The 19,832-nt window shown below is 43.1% G+C and overlaps 1 long non-coding RNA gene across 1 annotated transcript; it reads right to left on the bottom strand.

Annotated features, from left to right (window-relative positions):
- Positions 1–16,121: 16,121 nt before the first annotated feature.
- Positions 16,122–19,176, bottom strand: LOC309331289. Its single transcript, XR_014151777.1, has 2 exons — positions 19,046–19,176; positions 16,122–16,756 (listed from the first exon to the last, which is right to left on the bottom strand). It is a non-coding gene; the product is annotated as an uncharacterized lncRNA (long non-coding RNA).
- Between the last annotated feature and the right edge of the window lie 656 nt (positions 19,177–19,832).

Below are 19,832 nucleotides of genomic sequence, written 5' to 3'. Positions count from 1 at the left end.
CTAGGGTTAAGAACTTAATTCGTTCTGGAGGTCCGTTCTTAACCTGAAAGTGTTCTTAACCTGAGGTACCACTTTAGCTAAAGAATGACAACTACTCTAGCAACTCACACAAACAAAAATTTAACAAGGTATTCCCCAAAGGCAGAAACAGAAGAAAACATCAACAGCAACAGGGATCACAAAAATAGGCTAGTAATGGGTCAAAAAGAATATACAGTATGTGATTGCCTTCTCAGTCTTATTTGTTTGAATATTATAGGAGTGCAACCAAACCCCATTTGCACTGGGCTGGGAGGGGGAGGTTTGGCTGGTCCCAGCCAACATGACCAACAGTCTGAGATAACAGGAGATTCAGTCCAACAATGCCTGGAGAACCACAGATTCCATATCCTTGAACTTCATCCAGGTCATGTGCTGTCCCATTGAACTATGGGCATTGGTACTCCCTGGATTGTAGAGGGCTACTTGGTGGCCAAGGAGGTCATGGAGGTATGTCAAAGTTCTGGTGCTTGTTTCCTCCCACCTTTCTCTCTTGCAAAGATATTGAGGATACTTAATCACCACAGTTATGAACATAAGAAGAGCCCTGTTGGATCAGACAAACGTCCCGTTGTAGTTCAGCATCCTGTTCTCACTGTGGCCAACCAAATGTCTGTGGGAAATCTTCAAGCAGGACCTGAACACAAGAGTATTGTGCTAGCTGGACAGTCTCTGACAGCTGAGGCAGAGCGTAGCTTTTGTGACTTGCAGGCAACGATAGCCTTCTCCTTTGTGAATTTGTCCACTTCTCTTTTAAAGCCCTGCAACCTGGTGGTCACCACTGTCGGAATCTCCGTTCGACCGAGCTGATAAGGCTCATCTTCGGAATCGCCTCCTGACGGTTAATTGGCAGTCTGATCCTTTGATAAGGCCTCAGGCACGTCGTCTCAGCAGAGCATCAAAGCAGCGTGCGGAAGGATGAGATAGTATGAGCTACATTGCTATGCTTTATTTTCTAGCTATGCAGAGAGCAAAGAAATATACATCCTCTCCCTGTGAGAGCAGAGAGCAAGTGAAATAAAGGAACAAAGGAACAAAGGAAACAGGAAACCACTAATGTCACATCCCGTCTCCCTTTCCCGTGAGACTGGAAGGTCTCTGGAATGTAAACAGAGTCACAGAATAGAATCATAGAATCATAGAGTTGGAAGAGACCACAAGGGCCATCGAGTCCAACCCCCTGCCAAGCAGGAAACACCACCAGAGCACTCCTGACATATGGTTGTCAAGCCTCTGCTTAAAGACCTCCAAAGAAGGAGACTCCACCACACTCCTTGGCAGCAAATTCCACTGTCGGACAGCTCTTACTGTCAGGAAGTTCTTCCTAATGTTTAGGTGGAATCTTCTTTCTTGTAGTTTGGAACCATTGCTCCGTGTCCGCTTCTCTGGAGCAGCAGAAAACAACCTTTCTCCCTCCTCTATGTGACATCCTTTTATATATTTGAACATGGCTATCATGTTTAACCTCCTCTTCTCCAGGCTAAACATGCCCAGCTCCCTTAGCCGTTCCTCATAAGGCATCGTTTCCAGGCCTTTGACCATTTTGGTTGCCCTCCTCTGGACACGTTCCAGTTTGTCAGTGTCCTTCTTGAACTGTGGTGCCCAGAATTGGTGACTCCACGCAGCTGCTCAGTGAGAAAACAGAAACTAACAACCACTGCCTCCTGTGGTCTTTTGCATATATGCAGAGGCGAATCTACTATGAAACTAATGAAGCTTAAGCTTCAGGGCTCCTAATCCCAGAGGGGTACCAGAAGCGACTTAATCCACGTTGCATACAATTTTGGGGTCTAATAGACCCAATTTGAGTCACATTGATTTGAGTCATTTTTGTTGTTGGATGCATTTCAACAATCCCAAAGTTTGAGAGTCAGTAGCACAAACATTGTAAATGTTTGGTGACATGGAACAACTCCATTGAAAAAGATAACAGTGGTTACCCAGACCTTGTTGCAGGTTGCAAAGAGGCGTCCATGACAGAGCAAGCACAAAGGCCCCCCAAATGTAGGTCCTCCACTGCCTACAGGTTCCTCTCCTAGAAATTCTGTATTTTCCCTGCAACCCTAGAACCTATGTTTCTCCTCTAGTGCTCCTTAGAGTTAGCACTCAGTTTAGGGTGTACATTTCCTATTTCTTTCTCTCTCTCTCTCTCTCTCTCTCTCTCTCTCTCACAGTGAGATTTGAAGTGAGGGTCTGCTTTTTTCTTCCAGCGAGAATCAGCACTAATATAATTGCTTCTTAATGTTGTCATGAATACAGTCCCATGGTAGGTTCTGGATGGGCTGCATTAAGCTACCATAATCATAGAAATATATGATGCTACCGACTTTCTCAAGTTATATTTTCATAATAAAGGAACAGTTCATTAAATCTCCATGTTCTGGTATTAGATACCCTTTTCCCTAATGGACAGAGCAGGACACCAATGTACAATCAACCCCACTTCTTTATCCTAAAAAAGAAGGCGTTTATTAAGGAACCATAATAATCAGAACCGTATGGGAGGAGGAATGCAAATGAACACAACATTAGCTAGGTGCTCTGAATTGTGATGTGAAGAATAGGCTTCTTTTGGACATGTCTCTTGGATTTGATTGTGCCTGCCTGGTATATAAGGAGTCATAGAATCATAGAATCATAGAATCATAGAATCACAGAGTTGGAAGAGACCACAAGGGCCATCGAGTCCAACCCCCTGCCAAGCAGGAAACACCATCAGAGCACTCCTGACATATGGTTGTCAAGCCTCTGCTTAAAGACCTCCAAAGAAGGAGACTCCACCACACTCCTTGGCAGCAAATTCCAATGTCAAACAGCTCTTAGTGTCAGGAAGTTCTTCCTAATGTTTAGGTGGAATCTTCTTTCTTGTAGTTTGGAACCATTGCTCCGTGTCCGCTTCTCTGGAGCAGCAGAAAACAACCTTTCTCCCTCCTCTATGTGACATCCTTTTATATATTTGAACATGGCTATCATGTTTAACCTCCTCTTCTCCAGGCTAAACATGCCCAGCTCCCTTAGCCGTTCCTCATAAGGCATCGTTTCCAGGCCTTTGACCATTTTGGTTGCCCTCTTCTGGACACGTTCCAGTTTGTCAGTGTCCTTCTTGAACTGTGGTGCCCAGAACTGGACACAGTAATCCAGGTGAGGTATGACCAGAGCAGAATACAGTGGCACTATTACTTCCCTTGATCTAGATGCTATACTCCCCACTCCAAGAAGTGTTTTCCCAGAAGTCCCTTCCTTTGAGACAGACATAGCTTCTGTTCTTGTTGTCTTCTTCACGGACATGTATCCAGTGTCTGTCTCTCAAAGGCCTCATCTGCACTGCCACCCCACTTTAAACAGTCAGGGCTTCCTGCAAAGAACCATGGGAACTGTAGTTTGTTATGGGTGCTGAGAGTTGTTAGAAGACCCTTATTCCCCTCACAGAGCCACAGTTCTCAGAGTGGTTTAACTGTCAATCACTCTTCCCAAGGAACTCTGGGAATAAATTAGAACCTCACCTGAGTATCTCCATATGCTCATTAATGCATGCTACCAGAGGCCGACAAGTCATGGTTGAGTGCTGTGTTGCACAGGAGTTAAACTTTTGGTCTTGAAATTATGATGATCAGAGAAATCCAAAAGATAATGAAGCTGATTGTCTCTTTGGTGCCTAAGAGAGGGAAGAAAATCCTGTTATTCTATTCTCCTCAAAGATTTCTGTCATGTTCATCCTAGGATATACACATTTGTGCTAAACCCGAAGTCCTATCTGCAGACTTATTTGGGTTGGACTTACATTGACAAAAATATTTATTCCATTTCTCCTTCCCTTAGGTAATTGTAAAATGCAATTTATTTTCTCATAACTGATGGAGAATGGGTGGGGTGGGGTGGGGTGGGGAGTAGAATCATCACAACACTAATTTATGATGTTGCCCTATAAAATAAATTGAATTATGAAAATTGAATTATGGTGCTGGAGGAGACTCTTGAGAGTCCCATGGACTGCAAGAAGATCAAACCTATCCATTCTTAAGGAAATCAGCCCTGAGTGCTCACTGGAAGGACAGATCCTGAAGCTGAGGCTCCAATACTTTGGCCACCTCATGAGTAGAGAAGACTTATTGGAAAAGATCCTGATGTTGGGAAAGATTGAGGGCACAAGGAGAAGGGGACGACAGAGGACGAGATGGCTGGACAGTGTTCTCAAAGCTACCAGCATGAGTTTGACCAAACTGCAGGAGGCAGTGGAAGACAGGAGTGCCTGGTTGTGCTCTGGTCCATGAGGTCATGAAGAGTCGAACATGACTAAACAACTAAACAACAACACAATAAAAGAAAGCATGACAGTCAAACCCCGCCCTGAGTTTTTCTGGTCTTCAGTTGTCCACATTTCCACATTAGGTAGTGGGTTTTTTTCTTTCAAAAAAAAAAAAAAAGTGCTTGTGTGAATGCATCAACTTTTTGTGCAAATGTATCAAAATATGTACACATTTTCTCTATGCAGTATGCATATTGTTTCGCAAACCAATTTCCCCTAATATAATGCACTTTTGTATGTTGTTTTCACTAATATATGCATTTTTATGCATACTTTACCCTAGTATTTGCATTTTTGCATATTTTACTCAATTGGAGAGCCACTGGCGGAGGCAGGGGGTGCAGCAGGTGCGTCCCACCCCTGGTGTCATCCCTGAAGATGGGAATGACACCGCTGCGCCATCCTCCGGGGATGCTCATCCCGGCTCCATGGGCGGCTAGCCCAACCCCCAAGTGCACAGCACATGCACCACTCCAGATGCCAGAGCAGCTAGCTCCGCCTCTGTGGAGAGCTGCAGTGTGAAATTTGAAGAAATGTGAATTTTGAAGGATGGCTGAGTTTTGATCTGTATTTATTGCTTTGGAAATTGTGAATTAGATGAGACCACTTTTAAATGAGAACTGAACTGAATTTCTCCCCCTTTCCTACCTCTGACATACTTTCATGGCCAGCTGTCTATGATGGATGCTGATATGGGCTGGTACCTTGAGCCAGGATCATGTCACCTAGCATCAGGCAAGGGGGGGCTTTGCCTCCTAAGATTCATTCAGTTTCCAGTGCCCAAACTTATCTGTGTTTGTTACAGATTCATTTGCTTTAAGTGACTCCTTTTAAGCTAGTTTCCGTACCATGGCATCATTGCATTGAGGAGGATGATATCAGATGATTGCTACATACACGAACCCTTTCTCATACTTTTTGGGTTGTAGATTTTTGTCTTTTATAATATGCTAAGGTTTAATAAAGGAGAAACCTGTTTTTCTCCAAATGTATGGTATCAATATTAGAAATCCTCCCTCAGCTGCATAGCACTGCAGGGGGGGAGCCTACTCTACTTTAAAAATCCACATGAAACCAAATGTAAGTCAATGGGCTTTTCTTGGCAGTTTTTTAAAGGTGCATAAAGCAATCAGAATTCAGTTCAAAGGCTTATGCTCAATGTAGAGTTAATTTAAGCCAGCAGAAATGCTGAGGGCAAGCAAGCACGACTAATAAAGCAAAAGCAACAGAATGAATCTTAGCCATATTAAATCCGAAGCAGCTTCAATATAAGACTCTTGAGTAATGAGAAAAAAATCATTCTAGAATCCAAGTGTAAAAACTGAAAACTGAATGGTTGCTTTCAGTATTGATACGTGCCCACACACAAAAGTGTGTGTATGTGTAGGAAGGAAAGAGAGAGGCACAACTCAAAATATGGTACATTTTTCTTCTTCTTCTGAAGCTTAGCCTTATTGATTAGAGCACTTATAGATTCAATTAAAATCATTCTGGTTTTGTTCTGCACCAAAGTGGAGAACAATGTGAGACCTTTATAATATTGATCAGCTGATTCTTATGATCCAGCTGTCCCCATTTACTAGAGACAGATACTGTTTTCTAGTTTCAGACCATGGTAAATTACTGGCTCTGTTTTTTCTCTGTTTCTCCCTTTGGGGAATGTCTTGTTAAAATGTTGTTAGTATTCAATGCAGGTCTTATTCATGGTGGGAACAAGAGGCAGATCCATTTTGTTCCTAGAGCAAACTTACCCAGTTTGTTGTCTTCCGGATGTTTCAGACAACAAGTCCCATCACCCCCGAGCTGGCATGGCCAGTGGTCAGGAATGAAGAGTTGTAGTCCAAATCTGTAGGACAACAGGTTGGGATAGGCTGCTGTAGAGCAGCTTAAATTATATGTACACACATGAACACACACTGGGAGCCAGTGTGGTGTAGTATTTAATGCTTGACAAGGACCTTGGAGATCAGGATTTGAATCCCCACTCAGCCATGAAGCTCACTGGGTGACCTTGGGCCAGCTAAACTCACCTCACAGGGTTGTTTTTGAGAATAAGACATGGAGAGGAGAAATCATGCCAGACTGAGCTCCTTGGAAGCGGGACATAAACAAATAAATAAACAATAAAGCACTGTGTCAGGGGTAGCTCAATATGTTTTGCTGCTTGAGGCAAAGAGCAAGTCTCTCTCTCTCTCTCTCTCTCTCTCTCTCTCTCTCTCTCTCACACACACACACACACACACACACACACACATAGCCGTCTTAAGCATATGCAGCACAGGGGTGCAAATATTCACCTTGTGCCCCCCGGGTTGCCCAAAGTTGTTGACCCTTTTTTTTGTCAACCTTTTTTTTAGGGAGCTGACACCACACTTATCTCTGCAGGAAATAATAAGGAGCCCAGTGCAACAAACCAACCAGAGGCATCAGCATCAGTGACTGAGCGAAGTCGGGCGCCTTGTGGTATAAGCAGTCCTATGCCAATCCTAGGCGTGCAGGAGGGCGGAGCCCGCTGACCGCCTCAGCACCTCGCTGGCTCGCTCGCCCCTGAACTCATAGCACAGAGCTGCCCACAGCAGAAGGGCCCACTGCGGCGCTCCAACTGATGGGCAGGCTCCTCCCTAGACCCCAACTCTCACGCCCTGGACTCTCAGCCTGGCGCCCTTGAGAGCCTGGCACCCGGGTGCCCCACACCCCTGGCGCCTATGGTTAAGACAGCATTGCACACACACACACACACACACGCTCCATGCAGCTGGAATTTTGGTTTCATACTGGCAATGAAACAACATCATCACATCAGAGGACAGCAGGGTGGCTTAGAGAGGAGGCCTCTCTGGTGTCTGCTCCAGACTCTGTCTGGTGCTGTGCCTGAAGCAGAAAATCTCAGAGGTGCCCCTCTATAGCACTGGTTATAGGGGTGTTGCAAACACATATCCAGTGCTATTTTTCTAGAAAAATAGGTGCCAGAATTCCCCCTAACCGCCTTCTGTGTTCTCTTATAATGGGAATGGTGCCCACCTGAGATGGGCCGGAACCGAGTTCTGGAGAGTTCTGTGTGAAAAAAAGCCCTGTATGTATCTATTTTTTCATTTGTGAAACTTTGGAGGGTATGCTGATGGTGATCAGGCATTTCTGAGGAAGAGTTAATTAAGATGCTTCTAAAACAACCCCTTTGGGGAGTCATTATTACAAATGCAGCAGTTGCTGGGTGCATCACATTCAGTTCAAATATATTTGTTTCAGCCATAAGCCATAACAAGTTCATATACATTTCTTTAATTAAGAAAGTTCAAGGCAACATGGCAAACAGTATAATTAATACTGCCCAAACAATGAATTTGCATATCTTAACAATAATTCATCCCAACAGTCAAGAATGGGAGTGCTCACAAACACCATCTAGCTTTGGTCAGGGTAAATGCTGAAATATTCCCTTCTTATCTGACTTCCTTGTTACTCATTGAAAGCAAGTAATCTGCTATATGTAAACGTGCCCAACATTTCCATCTAGGTATTTGTACAGCCCTATGTTTTACATGATGGGACTAAGAACTGAGTTCTGGCACCTTAAGCAAGCTCAAGGGAATAAGCTGCCTTGCCAGGCTTAGCTAGATCATCCCCAACACACACACACACCCCTTGAGAGGAAGAGTTATTATGTTCTTCCATTCTACTGTACTGTGTGAATTCCGACAGGTAAAGAGGTCTGGGTTGGTTGCTCCAAGGTCAGACTACATGGCTTTTCTACAAAGCCATCTTTGTGTTTCTGTACAAATAATTTAGAAACAATTACCACTTTAGAACCTAAGTTTTACTGCCTGTGTTTTATGACTGCTGTATGGAAAAACACATTAATCTGACCTTTGAAGAATTTGTAAGTAAACCATTTTTAGCTCACCAAATGTGTGGTCTCTTTCTATGCTAAGGAAAGAGGGGAACTTTGGAAACAACTTAGAAGGGGATATTTTAAAGGTCTAACAGTCTATTCTTCCATGCTTTACAATGCTGCATAGTTTGTGATTTTAAATCTCTGTTGGGGTTCTCTCACCAAGGAGTATTTGCCCCAAACCTATGTCTGGGCATTCTCTGAATTACAGCTTTTGTGCATAAATCACTCAGAGTCTTGATGTCTTTCTGCCATGTTGAAAAACAGTCTATTTGAAATGCATAAGAGTAGAAAGTTCCAATTCACATTTTAAGACAAAATTTTCCAAAATATATACAGTGTAAAGTAATTCAATTTGGAAATGGTTTCCTCACTATCCATAGAGGAGGAACAACATGAAATATAACATGTTGTTAGCCGCCCTGAGCCCGGCTTCGGCTGGGGAGGGCGGGATATAAATAAAAAAATATTATTATTATTATTAAATGCATGCACTTAGCAAATGCACAGTACCATGGTTCTTTGTTTCTTATGATTCTATTGTTGGTATATTTATTGTTCTAATGAAAACTTTTCAAATAGTGGATTAATAAAAAAGAACCATGGACTCATATTGTGGATACAAATCCAGAGCTGTTTCAGCCTCTCTTTTAAAAAACACAGCAAAATGTAGTGCTGCTCTAATTGAACATCTTTCAGGGAAAGAAAATGACAGGTTGAAAAAGAATGGGTGGCTTTGTGACCGAAACGATGGTGTTTAAGTTATTTGTGTCACGTGCATCTCATTATGACCCTGGTGTTTGGGAAAGATTTCCATAACTGCCTTAGGCAAGAGTAGGGCAACCTGTTCATTACAAAGCAACTTTTAAAATATGAGAAATTGTGTGGGTGGGGGAATGATGCAGAAGGGTCTAGCTAGTGCACATAATACTCTAACACCCCATTCCTATCCATTGGCAGAGGAAGAAGAAGAAGAAGAAGAAGAAGAAGAAGAAGAAGAAGAAGAAGAAGAGGAGGAGGAGGAGGAGGAGGAGGAGTTTGGATTTGATATCCCGCTTTATCACTACCCCAAGGAGTCTCAAAGCGGCTAACAATCTCCTTTCCCTTCCTCCCCCACAACAAACACTCTGTAAGGTGAGTGGGGCTGAGAGACTTCAGAGAAGTGTGACTAGCCCAAGGTCACCCAGCAGCTGCATGTGGAGGAGCGGAGACGCGAACCCGGTTCCCCAGATAACGAGACTACTGCTCTTAACCACTACACCACACTGGCTCTCTGGCAGCTGGGGCAAAGACACAAGCAGAGGGTTTTGTCATCACACTCACCTATACCTGGGAAAGAAATGGAAATTAAACAAAATATGCCCTCAATCTTACTTTGATTTGAGCTTTAAAGGAACTTCCAGCAATCTGCAGGAGATTATTGGAGATCCAGTGTGGTGTAATGACCTTAGAGAGACCAGAGTTTGAATCCCCACTCAGCCATGACACTCACTGGGTGACTTTGGGCCAGTCACTGCCCCTCAGTCTAGCCCACCACCAATGCCCTGGTTCTGAGCTGTCTTCCGCTAGGGGTTGCCTTGGGGGTTCTCCAGCTGGCGTTTCCACCACTCCTCTGCATTCAGACAGTCCATGGCTTACACCCCCTTGAGCAACTTAGAGGAAAAAGTGGCTTATAAATGTAATAATTAATTTAATTATTTTTTTTTTTAAAAAAAGAAGGGTCACTGCAATAATTACACATGCAGATATCAGCATATGTAATCACTGTAGTAATTACACATGCAGATATCCACATGTGTAATTACTGTAGTGACCCTCCTTCCCCCCCCCCCTTTAATAGCCTGGAAGAAAAATGCATACATACACACATATATGGCAGCACAGCTTTTCTGACTATTTTATCTCCATGCTAAATTGCATTGGCCTGTCTGTCTATCTCCATCTGTCTTGAGATATTCCTTCTGATAAATTGCTTTAATATCAGGATATTAGCAGTAACTTGGACTAGAAATGTTGGTTGTATTATCCTTCCTTTTGAAAGCAATAAATTGATTCTGACTGAGGGCAGCGTTTTTAGTTCCCACCCAAATGGGGGAGAAAATGAAGAATGAAAGTGCCTATCATTGGAATTATTCACAGCTGTATAGAGCATTTAAATAGGCTAGAGATATTGCACTATAGTCAACCTGTCTCTGATGCTGCTGCCGGTTTTCAAATTCAAAAGGGCTTTTGAAATTCAGACTTGTATGAGTGCTTGTCATTTCTCTCTCTCTCTCTCTCTCTCTCTCTGTGTGTGTGTGTGTGTGTGCGCGCGCGCACACACACACACACACATACTAATAGTAGCCAAAGAACGGTTTTTTATTATTATTCTGGATTATTAAATGGATGGATCTGAGTGGGAATAATTTGAGGATGTTATGAACAGGAAAATGGGATAGGAAGAGTGGGGTGGGGGGTGTATCAACACAACAGGAGTCCATTACAAATTTGAAAGGAAAACCTGAGAATGTGAATGGGGAGAAAATTGGTTTGGTTTGCAGTTTAAATGAAAATCTACATAATTTTCATTCTCTGGAAGAATGTGTGAACCAAAATACGTTTATCTTTTTGTTATGTGCACATCTGTGACCTTTGCGATGCAGTTTTCCAGTAAAATAAATGTGAACAGAAATGCATTCATCAGGGAGAAGTGAAAAAAAAAATCCAAAAATGTATTAGGCAAAATGATGAACAGAGGGAAAACAAAAATTGGCAGATTTGTCCCTCCTTACTCGAGGTGCAGAATTCCTGTTTGAAAGGTAACAAAACAGAGGGATGAAAAGCCTTGCAAGGCATACAGCAGACTTAACTGGCCACAAAAGTAAGCACAAGGTGAACTATGAAAGTTCTAGCAGTGACACTAGCAACGTGATCTTAAACGGATATGCAGCTACACTAGAGACCTCAGCATTGGTGATACCTTCTTACAGAGGCTGTCATTATACATCACCCTCATCACTGGTTTCAGTGGCAGACTTTCAGCTCTCAAATTTCAGCAGTGCACTGTGTGACGCTAAAATTTGGTGCCTCTCACGCTTTGTTCTACAGAATGGTTGTGGCTCCTCCTGCAGCGGGGTGCCCAATATGGCTACACAGATCATGCTACCCTAAAACCACCTGTGATTGGTTTCCCTTCCTCTGGGGAGGGATGAAGTGATAGAGCATCTGTTTCACGGGCACAGGGTCCTAGGTCCAATCTTCTGTATCCCCAGGTAGGGATAGGGGAGAAATTCAATTCAGTCCGCATTTAAAGGGAAACTTGCCTAATTCTCACTTTCCAAAAAAACACAAGAAGCAAATATAGGCCTCCTTCAAAATTCACACTTTGCAATGCAGTTCTCCAGTCAAGTAATGTGCCCCCCAAAATGTGCATTTTTAAAAATTACCACTTATTAATTACATTTGTTAGTTTAGGGCAAACCTAATCAACTTACAAACAGACAGACAAACAGACAATAAACCCCCCACAGAAACATCAAAACTATGAGGAAACAGAAAACATTTAAAAATACCTCACCCAGTTCTAAAAGGCAACATAAAGGCCAATGGCCTAGCTGTAGAGGAAAATTTTTGGTTGGTATCTAAAGATGTGCAGTGAATTGTTCACCAGCTGTAGTTTCTGAAATATCTTCAGAGGCAGTCCCATGTATAATGTGTGTAAATATTTACACTAAATATTAGGGTAACAAGTGCATATAATTGTGTATATTAGTGAAAAGAACATAAAAATGCATTACGTCAGGGCAAATGGTTTGCAAAATTGTGCATATTTACAAAAATAGTATACAAAAAGTTTTAATAGGAAAAAATCATGCTAAAATGCTGGTGAATTTTCATAAGGATTGGGTTTTTTTTAAAAAAAATGCAAAATGCTGAAGATATGTGGATAACTGAATTTGATATTGGAAAAAATGAGAAACGAGGGGAACCAAAATTAACAGATTTTTACATCCCTGTCTCCAGGTAGGACTGGGAATATTCCCTATCTGAAACTCTGGAGAGCCCCTGCTGGTCAGCTCTCCAGAGTTTCAGACATGGGGCTTTTGGGAATTGCAACTGGATGTGGCAGAGATTGAATATGGGGTCTTGTACATGCACTAATACTGAGCAATAGCCCTTTTTTTTTAGAACATGTGTTTATATTTCTTTGATGCACCATCGCAAACTCAATCATAATATTATTTGTAGTGGTAAGCTGAATTGTGACCTAAATAGTGGTGGGTAAAAATTTCTTTTTTTCTATTTTACTTAGCAAGGTTTATATACTGCTTCATAAAAAAACAACAACCCACATTTAAGTGGTTTACTTAAAATGGTATAAAATATGTATTTAAAAATAGCAATGAAAACAGACTTAAATACAGCATATTAAATACAGCATGAAATAAAAGCATATAAATATAGGTAAAATAGTCAATTTTTTAAAACTAATATACAAAATAGAATTAGGTGTCAAAAACACTTCAACCAATATCAATAGGCATGGAGTTCCAGAGAAAAGGAGCTGCTATAACTAAAAGTTAAATTTCTCACAAGTGCGAAATGAGCATTATGTGGCCTCTGTCAAAGCACCAGTTCTGCAAATCGACACAGTCGAGTGGGCACATATTCTACTTTACATCTACACTTAATCCCTAGGCTCACAAAACTAATCACAACCAATAGAAAATAAGCCTCAACCCCTGGTGGTGATCTGAATGGGCTGGGAGCATACATAATATCTCATCCTCAATGTAGGTTTGTTTGGAGCAAACACGGGAAAGGTGGAACTGAAGACGAAAGATTGCAGATGATTTCCTGTTATGAAAACAAATATTTCCTCCCATTTACTCTTTATAATTGTGAAGTTGCCTTTAATTCCATTGATGAGCAGTCTGAAAACATTCCTGTTAAACTAATGAGTCTGAGCCCTCAAGAAATGGGAAGAACAATTGTACATAGGCCTGATAGAACCAGCAAAAGTCTATGGACATAACCCTAATTAATTTAGTGTGTTTGGCTTCCCAGCTTCCAGCCTCTATTGTGTAAACTGCAGCATCTGCAGCTGTATTGCATTCATGACCAACATTATGTATATTTTAGTTTGCAAATATTTGAGGCCTCAGCCTGGGAAGGTTGACATAGCATTGCAATCAATTAAACAAACACACTACAAGGGGATTATTGACTAGGAACATAAGGCTTCAGCAAACTCGGCCATCAAATGGAATGCATAAAATACCTTCCTGGCTCCATTCAGAAAGCCAGACTTGTGTTCCATTTGTAACCCCAATACATATGAGATTTAGTTAAATGCTTTAGAAATCACTGCTGTGAGCTGATAGGAATGAAATAACAAAACAGTGTAGACCTAAAAGTGGAGTTAGTTGGACTTCAGCTCTCAACTAAGAGGCTGTGACATTTTGCTCCTCAGTTGGTAAAATCTGCAAACACGTGAAACTGTTTTATGCTGAGTAGATCATTGGTCCCCTGAGCCCAGTATTTTTATGACTACATGAGCTTCATTTAGTTGGAGATATCAGGGATTAAAATGGGGAACTTCTGTGTGCAAATAATATATTTTACCACCAAGCTAATGTCAAAGTCCTTCATTCAGAAATCTTAATTACTGCAATCATGTCATGGGTCTGTAGTGCAATTACCGATAAGTTTCCCTGTATTTCTTTATTTTCTGTTGTTAATTATCCCACTGTTCCTCCAAGGAATTCAGGGCTACTTCGGTTTTCACCCATCTTCCCATTTTATATTTTATATTCAAATCTTTCTTGTGAGGTAGGTTAGTCTGAGAGGCAGTGAGTTGACCAAAGGTCACTCAGTGACTAGGAATTTGAATGTGGGTTCCCCCATTGCTAGTTTCACCTTTGCAACTTACTAAAATCCCCATCTATCAGTTTGTCTTTCCTCTACTTACACACACACACACAAACATCCCTTCCTCCCATTTACAGAAGAAATGGCATTTGGTTTTGGATGGGAATGGGTGCCAGTTGATGTGAGGGCAGGCATAGATCCTGTTATATATGCTCAGCTCGTGATTTTGTTGGTTTATTTACTGTTTGGTCTTTGCACCAATCAGCCCAGACTGTATGGGTTGATGGATTAATTTATTGTGTAAGGTAGAGTATGAACTTAGGTAGGTAGTGCAAGCCCTGCTGGATCAGGCCAAGGGTCCCTCCAGGCCAGCACTCTGCTCTCACAGTGGCCATTCCAATCCCCATGGGAAGCCACCCAACATCACCTGAATGCAACAGCAATCTCCCCACCTGTGATTCCCAGAATTTGACATTCCAATGCATACCGCCTCCAGCAGGGGAAGTAGGTTGCAACCATCACAGCAAATAGCCATTGATAGCATCACGCTCCATGAATTTGTCTAATGCTCTTTCAAAGTTACCCATGTTTGTAGCCCATTGCTGCCTCTTGTGAACGTGAATGTCATAGTTTATGCACTGTGTGAGGAGCATTTCCTTTTGCCTGCCCCGAATCTTCCAACATTCAGCTTCATTGTATATCCGAATTCTAGTATTATAAGAGAGGGAATTTTTGTTTTGTCCACCTCCAAAATTCACTAGGGGTCAGGGTTCCCTCCCCCAACTCTACATTCTATACTCAATGTTCAGGGGATGCTGGCAAATAGGAGAGGGGCTCTGGTCATAACAAGCAGGTCTGTGCAAGGATAAATAATAATAATAATAATAATAATAATAATAATAATAATAATAATAATAATAACAATAAAATTTATTTATATCCCGCCCTCCCCAGCCGAAGCTGGGCTCAGGGCGGCTAACAACAATAAAACAGTACAAAAGTACAGCACAAACAACACTCTAAAATCATTCATTATAAAATTCATTAAATTCAAGCCACTGGCCACCATTGGGCCAGAGCTCCACGAAGATTGCTGAAGGAGGGAGTCAGGCTGTGCCTTGGCCAAAGGCCTGGCGGAACAGCTCTGTCTTGCAGGCCCTGCGGAAAGATGTCAAGTCCCGCAGGGCCCTAGTCTCTTGTGACAGAGTGTTCCACCAGGTCGGAGCCACAGCCAAAAAAGCCCTGGCTCTAGTTGAGGCCAGCCTAACTTCTCTGTGGCCTGGGACCTTCAAGATGTTTTTATTTGAAGACCGTAAGTTTCTCTGTGGGGCATACCAGGGGCAAATGATGGTTTCAGTCATTGGTAAGTACTAGGAATGACCAGCTGGCTAAATTGGAATCTGCTAGGGCTTTGTGACTCAGAAAGAGAGAAAAGACCCCCATTGGGCTGTTCCCTGCTTTGCACACATCAAAAACTGCCTCACCATTTTGTTCTGTGTATGTCATCCCAATTCAGATGTCCATATAGATCCAAAAAAAGGGGGGTATTTGCTTGACATTGGAATTTGCGAGAGTGAGGGATGGTTGAAAACTGTGGTTGACTTTAAAGTGCTGTAACTCAAGAGACATGTCTCCCGTGATTTTCTGCACCTTTGAACATCTACCCCAGTCTTCCCTAGCCTCCTGCCCTCCAGATGTTTTTGACATGAACTTCAATAACCTCTGACCATGTTACAAGTGTGACATGAGCCAGTGTGGTGTAGTGGTTAAGAGCGGTAGACTCGTAATCTGGTGAACCGGGTTCGCTCCTCCACATGCAGCTGCTGGGTGACCTTGGGCTAGTCACACTTCTCTGAAGTCTCTCAGCCCCACTCACCTCACAGAGTGTTTGTTGTGGGGGAGGAAGGGAAAGGAGATTGTTAGTCGCTTTGAGACTCCTTTGGGTAGTGATAAAGCGGGATATCAAATCCAAACTCTTCTACCTGAACTCGCATTTGCACAGCCAGCACTCATGTATGTTCATATACACACTGCTGAGAGGTTTGGGATCTTTCATTCACCATGCTGGCTGGAGCTGATGGGAGGCACAGAGACTCAGATATTGAAGCTCATATTGAAATTAGCCAGACCTGCTACTCCTTCCACCTGTCACTTTGGTTTCTGGTTTTTGTCAGGCTGGTTTCGAACCTTATGAACCAGATGAGCTCCTCCTGACTGATAGGAGGCCGGAAGCCTTCACGGCGCATTTGGAAAACAGGGCATCAGCTTCTCTCATGATTGTTTCTGTCACATGCACAACACACTTCTGACAAACAGAGAAAAAAGCAAGACTCTGGCAGAGCTGTCACACTGCTCCTGTGTCCGTCTCTATTAAATACTGGGCAGTCAAGGAGATGAGTCCCTGTTAGATCTCATTTTCTTCAGCTGCTGGAAACAACCATTGGGTAGCCATCCTTTTTGGAAAAAAGACACACAGTTCATTGTTACGTGTCCATCTTTACCAGTCTACTGTAAAATTCAGGTCTGTAAACATGTCCTGTAAGCAAGCAATGCTGACAGACTCAGCATGGTGTCCCTCTATAGCTTGCTCAGGCATTGGGAGGACGGGGGCATGAGATGACCCTCCATACTTCAGAGTATTGTCATATCTGGAGGTACAAGATGAAGGTCTGCCCTTGGAAAGGAATGATGGAATCTCTTAATTTTTGTTTCCTCTTAGTTTCCCACCCTTAACTTCAGTTTGCCACTTATCCACATCTGTTTGCTATGAAAATAATAATAATTCCTCGTGACAATTTGTTAGCAGTTCAGTTTATTTTTCTATGCATTTTCCCCAAATATAATGTCTTTTTGTATGCTATTTTCACAGATGTCTTTTTTAGCCATACTGTCCATGAATATAGACATTTTTGTAACCATTTTTTGGGGGTGGATAATTGCACCGTGAAATTTGGAGAAGTGCAAATTCCTGAGACCAGCCAAGCTTCAATTTGCAGGCTGCTTTGCAAAGTGTAAATTAGATAGGCACATATTAAAATTTGTAACCAACCAAATCCACCCCCATCCCTATTAATGATAAGGGGCCCTTATGAACACAACAGGGCATCCTCTTGCTGCCTATCCTTCTTCTACATAGCATCCATTATTTTAAAAGAATGCCTCTGCATTTTTGCCTGGCAAACTCTTGGAGGGATAGAAATGTAGGAAACCTTCTTATCAGACCATTTATACATGTAGATCAGTATTGTCTACCAGTGCAGACTGGCTGGCAGTGGATCTCTAAGTGTAATTTGTCGAGAGCTGAGAACTGTTAGGTGACCCTTAACAAATTACAATTCCAAGGATTCATTAAGGGGAAGCCAGAACTTTAAAGGGAAACAAGTGTCCTTTAAATGTATGGATGTGGCCAAGGTTTCCCTTAGGGAAGGAGAGATGGAGGAATCAATCTATTTCCAGTCCATGCTTTATATCCAATTCTACATAGAGTAGACCTATTAAAATTATTGCACCTGTTATTTGTGTCCATTGTTTTCAAATGGTCTGTTTTGTGTAGGAGTAACAGTGAATACAACACCGTACCATTTCTCTGTGTGTGCATTCAAGTCCACTCTTTCCTGTTTCTGCATTAAACAGTGGATTTAATTTTTTTTAATGCATGAAAATTTGAATTTAAATATGTGTTTTATTATGCCTTCTGTCACAAAATACATCATGATATATGCATCAATGTCAATATATGCATTTCTAAACATAATTTATTCTAGGATACACATTTTGTAGAAACTTGTTCTTGCTTCTTCTTTTTTTGAGAGAAGTGTGAAATCAAGGAGATGCAGATCAGTTCAGTTCACACTAGAATACACCCACCCACACCCTGAGCATTCCTAGAAGAGAGCGGAAACACTTTTTCAGCTGTAGCTGAAGATACCAGAGATGGAACATGCAATCTTTTGCAGACAAAGCCATGTCTTTCCTCAAGGACAGAAGCACATGAGATGTTGCTTGTCGGAAAGGGAAAGCGTCAGCTCCGATGAGGAGGATAGGGTCCTGTAAGATGGTTCCGTTCAATCAGGCAAAAAGAAGAGCAGAATTATACAAAGGCACTTCCTGGCAGTGTCGAAATGTTCCCAGCCAGCTCCTGGGGTGGGCAGGTGCAGTGGGAGCATCTCCTACCCACTGGCCACAGACTTTGAGGGGAACATTCATGGCACCCTGGGAGCTTACTGTCTTTAAGAAGAGAGGAAGGTGATTTGTGTATTGAATGGAGTTATATACCATTCAGACAGACATTTAGGGCAGGAATGGGAAACACGGTAGGTAGCACGAGATTTGGCCTCATCCCCATTCCCCCTCGTGTATATCAGTTAGGCATCAGCAGCTTTGGCCTCCCCCAAATTGCTAATTTCCCCTGGGGGTATTTTTTGGGAGGAGAGGGTATCACCACTGGCAGAGGAACAGAGGTGCGGAGGGAGCGGACCGCCCCCTGGCACCACTATTCCGGTAGGGTGCCATTGTGGTGGCCCCCCTGACACACACCGTGCACCCCGCACGCGCCAGGCATCACGCCTCCACAGGCGGCACGTCACTCCCCCAGAACACGCATCATGCCCTCACAGGCGGCGTACTATGCCCCTGGGATGTGCACCACGCCCCTGGGGGGCACCAGCCCCGCCCCACCTGCTCTCCACCCCCAGTAGCAGAGCATGTAGCTTCAACACTGGGTGTCACAAAGCACAGCCTACACTTGCAAACCTCCAGTTGCAAACCTCCCCCTTTAAGCTCTGCCGCTGTATAGCAATTGGGTGTGTGGGCTGGCGAGGATACCATCAGTGACAGTGGAAGGTGTTCAAAAGTTTAATTGCTCTTGGAGGAGGGTGGTGCTAGTTTGCTAGGAAAAGAGGTGCTGGAACTCACCATGAACTCCTCCCGCATTCTCTTAGAATGGCAATAACACCCACCTGAGAGGTGCTGGAACCAGGGGCACCTGCTTCTGGGGGTGGAGGCACTTTGGGGGGCCCCCATTTTTAAGGAGGGGCTGAGCCCCCTCAATATCTAGCAGCTCAGGATATCCTGCAGCATTGTGCAAGGGAGAATGCTTTGGGACATCACACACGGAATATTTCAACATCACGTGCAACGTCAGCTCCCTCAACTGCGGGTGCAAGCAGGCATCAATGGCTGGAACTGAGTTCTGGCTGAAAAGAAAGTTCTGGAGGAGGGCATTTTTGTGTGGAGGATCTCAGTGCCCAAGGAAGAGGGCAAGTCCTCTCCTCTCCAGCTGTGACCTGCACCCCCAAATGCCTCCAGCACAGAAATAAGGATAGAACTATAGGAGCCAGTTTTAAGCCAATTGTAATGTTATGGGTATTTTGGAATGAGAATTTCAGCACACAGCAACATTTCCTACCCTTTTCCCCATCAATTGCCACCCCTCTGAAAATCACCCCTGCCTGGCAGTTAGGCTTGCAGGAAGGTAGCTTTCTCCTGCCCCACTGGAAGGCTCCCTTCCCACTCCAAATTGTCATGTGGGAGAATTATTTTCATGAGTGAGGGAGACATGGGGAGCAAGAGAGATAAGGAGAGATAGAAGTTGGGGTGGAAGAGGTGGGGTGAAGAGAGAGCAGAAGAGAACGTGGGGTGACAGAGAATGAAAAGGGAGACAGACAGATGTCCCATCCACTGTCAGTTGTGGCTCCACTCTCCTCAGAACATGAGCCCTATAGGAACCGGCTCCATCTAGTCCAA

Source organism: Podarcis erhardii (genome assembly GCF_964252035.2).
Source record: "Podarcis erhardii genome assembly, chromosome: 16".
NCBI lineage: Eukaryota > Metazoa > Chordata > Lepidosauria > Squamata > Lacertidae > Podarcis > Podarcis erhardii.
This window is presented reverse-complemented; position numbering and strand designations above follow the sequence as displayed.